General features: G+C 40.5%; 1 non-coding gene across 1 annotated transcript; it reads right to left on the minus strand.

Annotated features, from left to right (window-relative positions):
• Positions 1-6021: 6021 nt before the first annotated feature.
• LOC141625187 (small nucleolar RNA R71) lies at positions 6022-6128 on the minus strand. Its single transcript, XR_012534981.1, has one exon. It is a non-coding gene; the product is annotated as a small nucleolar RNA R71 (small nucleolar RNA).
• Between the last annotated feature and the right edge of the window lie 3027 nt (positions 6129-9155).

Genomic DNA, 9155 nt, shown 5'->3' on the forward strand with positions numbered 1-9155 from the left:
AGCAAGGCAACAAAGATCCGAACCCAGCTCCCAAGTGAAGAGAAAGAGAAAGGTAGGAAACCATAACCAGCTACCGCGCACAAATCCCCATACTTAGCACGCTTTTTGTTTGAGCAAAGATCGGCGACAACTCGGCCCGCACAAAATCGCCAACCCAGCCGAGTCAAAGGTGAAGAACTTGTCGGTCGACGCACACATCACGCCCCCTGTCCCAAGAATAAAGCAATAAATCCGCAGACGAACGAGCCACCATGCCCATCAACCAAACCGATATCAACCTCCTTCCCGCAAAGAATACCGGATCTATAGCGAGATGTCGAAAAGAGTGTCCCGGACAAGGTTATGCCGATGTTTAACGCCCACAAAGTGCAGACAAGAAACAACGTGGTCCCCAAAAACATCCCCAACAAAAACCCGAGAGCAAGCAGGACAGGGCCTAGATACCGTGAATAACGGAACACCCAGACAATACCCCAGCACACTACGGTAAGTCCTCCCGTTCATAGTCTGCCCCAACCCTGAGATAGGAACCGCATGTAACCAATCAGAGGAGTGAGGACACTGCTGAGACTGCCATAAAGCAAGCTGGCGTGGTGTCAAAGAGAAAACAGACTCTCAGGCAGCAGCAACCGTCGTGAAATAAATGTTTGCCAATTTCTTCATAAGTTTGGGGGCAGCAATTTCACTAGAGTGACTTAATATACCAGAACCTGTAGTCGCAGTAAACACCTATGCGGTATCATCAAAAGCAGGGCCAACAGCTACAATACCGAAGGGCCGAGGAGCTTAGCCTGCAAACCAGCAGACTGCAAGCGGGACGCAATAAAAGCATAAAATAAAACATCTCCCGCCGCATAGACACCAAGACCACCAAGATGAAAAGGGAATGTAGCAAGGCGCCACTGCCAATCCCCAAAACCCGGCCCTGACGTGGTGACAATACGTTCCAAGCTAGAACGAAGAGCGGCATCAAAAGGAAGATGGACAGACCCAAAAACATTATTATTATTATTATTATTATTATTGTTGTTGTTGTTGTTGTTGTTGTAGTTGTTGTTGTTGTTGTTGTTGTTGTTGTTGTTGTTGTTGTTGTTGTTGTTGTTGTTGTTGTTGTTGTTGTTGTTGTTGTTGTTGTTGTTGTTGTTGTTGTTGTTGTTGTTGTTGTTGTTGTTGTTGTTGTTGTTGTTGTTGTTGTTGTTGTTGTTGTTGTTGTTGTTGTTGTTGTTGTTGTTGTTGTTGTTGTTGTTGTTGTTGTTGTTGTTGTTGTTGTTGTTGTTGTTGTTGTTGTTGTTGTTGTTGTTGTTGTTGTTGTTGTTGTTGTTGTTGTTGTTGTTGTTGTTGTTGTTGTTGTTGTTGTTGTTGTTGTTGTTGTTGTTGTTGTTGTTGTTGTTGTTGTTGTTGTTGTTGTTGTTGTTGTTGTTGTTATTATTATTATTATTATTATTCCCACCCTCCCTGGTCCGTCACTTACCCCATCCCTTTTCTATTTTGAACAACAACAATTTCCCAGTCAACAACATACAACTTACATCTGCAACGCCATTTTTTTTCGACCTTTCAAATCCAGATTCCGTCCCCATTTCTCAACCTTTTTCCTTAATTTTTGTACCATTCTCTTCCTTTTTCCTTCCTCCTTCTTTAATGGTAAAAAAGTCTCCTTTTTGTAGTGGTTTCGTCTTTCGCCGTCTTATAAAAGTGTCATCTTTTAGCCTCTTTATTCCGTTTTCTTGCCCTTTTATGAAGGATTCGAAGACCCGGAGTGAGGCTCGTGCTGTAATACTACGGTTTTATGAGCCTCTGGGTACTCTATCGAGTGGGCCTTACTCTGTCGAGTAAAGGTGTTTTGCGATTTAAAACAGTTTCTGACCTGTTGGGTACTCGATCGAGTAGCCGGTTTACGGGGGGATGTTTTGTCGGGTTTTGTTAATAATGCGATTTAATATATAAACTCTTCCGTCACTTTCTTAATACACTTTACAAACCTAATTACTTTCAAAAGAGAAAACAATTTACGTTCTTCGCATCAATCGCATTATTGGCAAATCCCGGAGCTTGGAAGGTCGGAATTCACCTTTCTTTATACCTTTGTGATCCTTGTGTCGAGGGTAAGACCTACGTACTGTTTTTATGGTATTTTGTTAAAGTTCGTTAAACCCTAATTTGGGGATTTGGGGGTTTTGTTGTGTTTCTTGTTTGGTAGTAATTGTATGATTGTATGTTAGGAGGAGGATTCGTAGAAGAGGCCTTTTGATAACAGCTGTTGAGATCGTCTGATTGTGTTGCTTTCCAGGTAGGGTTTCCCTACTCAGTATTAGTCCGACAATGTGTTGGTGGTGATTTGTGTTTGTTGATTGTTATCATACGAGTATTGTGACGGTTGTTGGTGTTGATTGCTGTTTAGTAGTTGTGATTGTTTGTATCTATCTGTGTTCTTCGGGGGGCGTCCCTGGCTAAGTGGAGTCACTTGCGGGAGTGGCTTCACACCCATTATTCGCCTTCTGTGGAACTCGCCACAGAAGGGATGTGCACATTAAGGAATTTGGGTTTATCGCTCAATGGAGATGAGCGGGGATTAGGTGGGAACGGTTGCGGTCCCCACTGGCGGCGTGGAGTGACCTGTTGCGATGGGCACTCTGGCAGGGCTACACACTTTAGTGTGTAATCAGTATTGTGGAGTTGGGAATGGAGTTTGGAGTATATCTGTGACGATTGGGCTGTGTTGTTTATTGTATTGTTGGATTATATAAATTGTGTGATTAGTACTGACCCCGTTTATTGTTTTAAAAACTGTGGTGATCCATTCGGGGATGGTGAGCAGGTATGAGTCGAGTTACATGGGATAGCTGGGATGTGCCACTTTCAGATGATAGAGTCTTCCGCTGTAGCCTGAGTAGTTTGTTAAACATTTCATTAGTTGAGTAGACAGTTGGTTTTGAGAGCATGTAACCGTATTTTGGTATTTGGTTTTGGATTGTAACCTTTCACTTAACTTTATACTATTTAAATATTGTTTCGTTATTGTCTTATGATTATCATTGCCTTGGGCAACCGAGATGGTAGCATCTTTATACCTGAGTGGTCCTGGTAAGGCACTTGGAGTATGGGGGTGTTACAAAATGGTATCAGAGAGACGATCCTGAAATCTATAACCAATGAATCTAATGAATATAGGGAGTCAATTAAAATGAACCCGGGGTAAAGGTTGTAGGAGCTAATGCAAAGGCTTGGGAGACGTCCTAAAGTCGCGAACTCGCCCTACAATTTTGAACCGGTCACATGGGGGGTATATGTCAAGTTCATATGTGGTGTTTGTTAGCTTGTATGTGAATGTGACGATATATGTTGTGAACTGATGGATGTTGAGAGTAGAAGATTGATATGGTGATTGAAAAGTTAGTGAAGTATATATATATATATACATATATATACATATATATATATACATATATATATATACATATATATATATATATATGTTGTTTGTATAAGAAGCATGATGGTTGTTTATTACGTGGCATTTGATAACATGAAATAGTTGTTTTGATGATTGAATGAGGAGTTGTGTAGAATCGCATGCGTAGCTAGATTATAATGTTGAGTTGATAAAGTTGTACAGTATGTTGGGATATGAGAGATAACATGCGGGTAGTATATACGAGTCAGCATGACTCGATCGAGTAGGGGGTACTCGATCGAGTAGGTGAGGTACTCGGTTGAGTGGGTCTGACTCGATCGAGTGGGTATTTGACGTTTTTATAACCAGAATCGTGTTTTGGGGTACTCGATCGAGTACATAGGTGATAAGTGCATATTTTGTATACTTTCATCCCCTATATTAGCTCCATTTTATTTGATATTTAGCACTTATCATAGTGTCATAAGCTAATATTTGTTGTCCTAGGTGTATTGTTGTGTTTGTTACGGTTTTGTAGGAATCTAAGCATTTAGAGGCTTTTTCCTATCATTTTATACACCAAGTTCACTAAGCTAATCAAGACCAATTGTTGGACTAAGCATTGGATTGGGTTTTGCATGGAGAAATTGATGGATTAATATGAGTAATGCAAATGTTGCCAACAATCAAAGTCAAAGCCCAATGTTCAAATCCAAGTCAAGGTGGAAAGCATAAGATTCCAACATGCTTAGGATGCTTTTTGGGAGCTCTAAAGATGTTAGATGGAGCATTTACCCGGGTGCATTAAGGGTCATTAATCACACACTTAGGATTTCTCAAGCAATTAAGGGAGGAATTAAGAGAAATCACCCGGAAACACACGACCCCGATCGGGGCCGCAGTCATCTTGAATGTTTACGTTTCTTCTTCCTCTCCTATAAATAGGAGAGGTGTTCCAAGGTCTTGGGGTATCTCATTTTTCACGTCTCATTTTCTTTACATAGCCTTAAGCATTATATTTCTCTCAATAGTTTTTATAATAGTTTTCAATATAAGTTAAGCTTGTAGTTCTCAAACATTTGGTTATTATTACATTTCAAGCATTTGGTTCTATTTGTTTCTTCCATACAAGTTATCTCTATTAAGGTATTTCTATTTCTAATTTACATTTTTCATTGCTATTTAGTTTACTATTAATCTCATTTCATTAGCTTAATTTCCTTTACATGTTATATCACCTAATTTGTTAGATCATACAATCATATTTATCACTTCTCTTAATATAGTTTACAATTTACATCTTAAAATGAGTAGCTAAATCTCTTAGTCTAAGGGCTAGGGGAGCCATGCATAAATTTAATATATAAACATGATAAAATAAGTTAATAATAATATTGTTCATATTGCTTCTATCACATGTTTGCATCGTCACGTTTAATCGTTGTTTAAGGCCTTATTCAAATGATTAAGTTTGTTCATTCGTTCTATAAGTCGAGAGGCACGGAATTGAATTAGACTAAGCATGTATAGTAGGATGACCTAGTCATGGACGAGAGTTTCTCTAGGACCCGGTCTATGGTTGATGCTAATGCCGCAAGGTGGGTATCTTTAAGCCTAAGCAATTGACAATGTTATTAGTACCTAATTTATCATAATCATATGTTTACCTTTGCATGTGTGACCCTAACCCCTTAGACTCCCTTTTAATCATATAATTCACATAATAGTTTTATTAGTCAATCAAACAACCAAACCAAACTAAAAACGAAATCGACCTTGATAAAAATCTACCCATAGCAATTCACGACGCAATTCCCGTTTCCTTGTGTTCGACCCCTATTACTACATTTATTTGTGTTTAGGGAATTTATCTTTGCATAGGTACGCGATAAGCCTATCAAATTTTGGCGCCGTTGCCGGGGAGACGGTTTTATTGCTTTTTGAATTGTTGATTTTTATCTTGTTTTATTTGTCTTGAGGAACACTTGTTCCTTGAGACCGTTACTTATCACTTCTCTAGAAATTGTTGTCTTATGCCCAGGTCCTCTCGTAGTGGAGAATTGCTTTCACCGGATTCCGAGCCCGAGAAAACCTTTAGGAGAAGACGACGCTTTTGGAAGGAAGTGAAAGAAGCCACTTCTCCCATACAAGTTGAAAGTGCTAGAAAGTATTACTTAGACGATCTAAAAGTTCTTGAAGAGGAGGAGGTTTCTTGTTCATCAACTCCACCACCATCACCATCTACTACCAAAAAGATGGTGAGACTTTCCGATCACTCAAAGCCCACCGCGGCCATGCTTCCGGCCGGTATCACAACCACTCAAATTACCGCGCCGGAATTCGAGATCAAACCGGCTTTCATTAGCCTTGTGGAGAGGAAGCAATTTGGAGGAAGTCCTTTGGAGGATCCCAATTTGCATGTGCAAAACTTTTGTGACTATTGCTCCATGATCCATCAAACGGGCGTCACCCAAACCCAAATAAGGGAAATACTTTTCCCTTTCTCTTTGAAGGACAAGGCCAAACTCTGGATCAATAGCCTTGACCGCACCACCTTAGGAATCACCAATTGGGAGACATTGGCTCTTGGTTTTTACCAAAAGTTTTTTCCACCGGAGAAAACTCAAACTTTGAAGAGCCAAATCACCGGATTCCGTCAACAAGCTCTTGAGAGCTTATATGAGGCTTGGTAGAGGAACAAAGAGCTTCAAAGGCAATGCCCACATCATGGGCTAGATGATTGGTTTCTAGCAATAATATTCTACAATGGATGGTGTGCCGAGTCCCGAAGGATTCTTGATTCCGCTAACAATGGGCGGTTTGATCAAATTGACACCAACCTTGCTCATGCCACGATCAAATCTATGGCGGTCCATGATGCCCAATATGTCAATTCCCGAGTTGTGCCATCCAAAGGTAAAGATGAATCCTCTAACAACTCCGTTTTGCTAGCTCAAATTGTCTTGCTCTAACAACAATTGGCGGAAAGAGATGCTAAAGATTCCATCCAACAACTCAATGTTGTGTCTTCAACAAGCCAAATCATCGTTTGTGATGGATGTGGAGGTGCGGGTCATTATGCTGCTCATTGCCGAGCTTCTATTGAAGAGGTAAATGCTTTTCAAGCTTTTAGATAAAGTTCATATCCACCGGGTACATTTTCCAACACCTATAACCCGAATTCAAAATTCCATCCGAACTTGTCTTACACTAGCAATAATGTACTTAACCCTCAACCCCCACCACAACAAAATGCCTATGTTCCTCAACAACAAAAGTATATCCCTCCACCGGGTTATCAAAATCAACAAAGGCCCCCACAAAACAATTACCAACTAAATCCACCACAAAATACCCAACAAAACAATCAAGGAGGTGGTAAGCTTGAGGGCATGATAGTCCAAATGCAAAGGGAATTTTTGGCTCAAATTCAAAAGAATGATCAAGCTCATAGCGCCGCGGTCAAGATGTTGGAACAACAAGTGGCTCAATTAGTCGCTTCTAGCTCTCAAAGGAAGAATGGTCAACTACCTCCCCAAGGTGAGCAACCACATGAAACCGTTAATTATATTTCCTTGAGAAGTGGTTCAAGCTATGATGGGTCATCCATGACTTTGGATGATGAGGTGGTTGTTAAAAAGGCTAAGCTTGGGGGAAATGACAAAAAGAAGGCTAGTGAAGAGCCTCTTGTTAGGGACCGTGTACCATTTCCCCACCGATTGTTGACGCTAAAGAGGAAGAGCAAGCTTGATGCCAAGAATGTTGGGTCTCCTATGCCAAAAGAAAGTGATGAGGTGGTTGTTGAAGAAATCTCTCCTATTGCTAAGGAGAGTGATGTCGTTTCAAACAAGGTGAGTATTCCTAATGAGAATGAGAAAGATGTGGAGGATGCTCCTCCAAAAGAAGTTGTTCAAGTACCATTTCCCCATCGCCTAGCAAAGCACAAGGAGGAAGGTAAGTTTGCTAAATTTTTGGATGTTTGTAAAAATTTACAAGTCACCGTCCCGTTTATGGAATTGCTTACCCAAGTCCCTTCCTATTCAAAGTTTATGAAGGAAATCCTCTCAAAGAAGCGATCCTTCAATGAGGTTGAGACCATTGTTTTCACCGAAGAGTGTAGTGCACTCTTACAAAACAAGTCTCCCCCGAAACTTAAGGACCCCGGTAGCGATTCTATTCCTTGCACTATAGGCAAATATACCATTGATAAGGCCCTTTGCGACCTAGGTGCTAGTGTAAGTGTCATGCCCTATTCCCTTTGTGAAAAACTTAATATGGGTGCTCTAAAGTGCACAAGTACGACATTGCAAATGGCGGACAGTTCTTTAAAGCGACCTTTAGGTGTCTTAGAAGATGTACCCGTCAGAGTTGGCAAGTTTTTCATACCCGTTGACTTCCTCATACTTGATATGGCCGAGGACTCACAAACCCCAATTATATTGGATAGGCCATTTTTACGCACCGCGGGTGCGTTAATTGATGTGAAAAATGGGAGGTTGACGTTGGAAGTGGGTGATGACCGGGTTTCCTTTAGCAAAAACAACACCATTAGAAGCCCAATGTTACAAGAGTCTTGTTATTTATTTAGCACTGTGGACTCTTCTTATGCCTCCAATTCACTTGGCTCCTTACTAACGGATCCATTGGAGGACGATGTTGGTGTTGTTTGTTTTGTAGGTGACGATGCTAAAGGCACTAATTCTAGGAGTGCCAAGAGGAAAAGGAAATTTTATTTGAACAATTTCAAATGGTTGCGGAATGCAAAGATAGCTATGAAATGGAGCTTGGTTGGTGGCAAGCTCAAGTACCAAACTTGAATCAAATAGCTTCTTACGTCGTGCGGGGCGTTAAACCAGCGCTTCTTGGGAGGCAACCCAAGCTTTTTATTGCTTTTATTCGTTTTTGTTTTTAATTTTCTGCAATTTATTGTTTTTCGTAGATTAGTAATAAAATACTCGACTTGACGATGTTTCTTTTTGTGATTTTTAGGTGAAAAATAAAGGAAGAAAATTAGAAGATAATCTGGCACGCAGCCCCATGCAAGATCCCCGTTCGGGGACGTGGTTTTCGAGAAACGAGAAGGAATTAAATCAATGCGGAAAAGAGTCAAAACCCGAAGAGGAGGTCAACCCCGATCGGGGTTGGTGGCCCCGATCGGGGTCGTGGTTCCGTGAAATTTTTGCCTTTCTTTCTTTTGCGGGTAAAGAGTGAATCATTTTATCATTCTTATAGAAACCCGATGGTACCTCCATTCTCTTTCTCTACCATTTTTCTTTACTATTTTTCATTTTAGTCACAAAGAAGCATTCTCTATCCCCCGAATTCATGCTAGCTTGGGGGAAGGTTAGCAAGTCGAGTAAGTTTTTAATTGCTTTGCATTTTAGTTTAGATCTTGCATCCCATTAAACATAACCTATAGTCCTTCTTGTTTTGTGCTTTGAGCCATTTTTATGGTTTGATTGGGTGATTTGGATAGTTAACACATTGAGGACAATGTGATGTTTAGCTTGGCGGGAGATATTGCATTTCATATAGCGTAGTTTGCATGTAGTGTAGAAATTTTGAAAAAAATTGAAAATTTTTGAGAGAAAGTTTTGCTTTGTGCTTGCTTGTAGCCTACTTTCCTCTTCGCTTATTCTAATAATGGCTTGTTGCTAATGATTTATTCTTTCATGTTGGGATATTAGCTACATGGGGATGTCTTGACATAGTAGGTGGGAGATGGAGAATGAACCGAATAGGCTTGATCTTGACTTGTGAC

Source organism: Silene latifolia, chromosome X (assembly GCF_048544455.1).
Source record: "Silene latifolia isolate original U9 population chromosome X, ASM4854445v1, whole genome shotgun sequence".
Classification (NCBI taxonomy): domain Eukaryota; kingdom Viridiplantae; phylum Streptophyta; class Magnoliopsida; order Caryophyllales; family Caryophyllaceae; genus Silene; species Silene latifolia.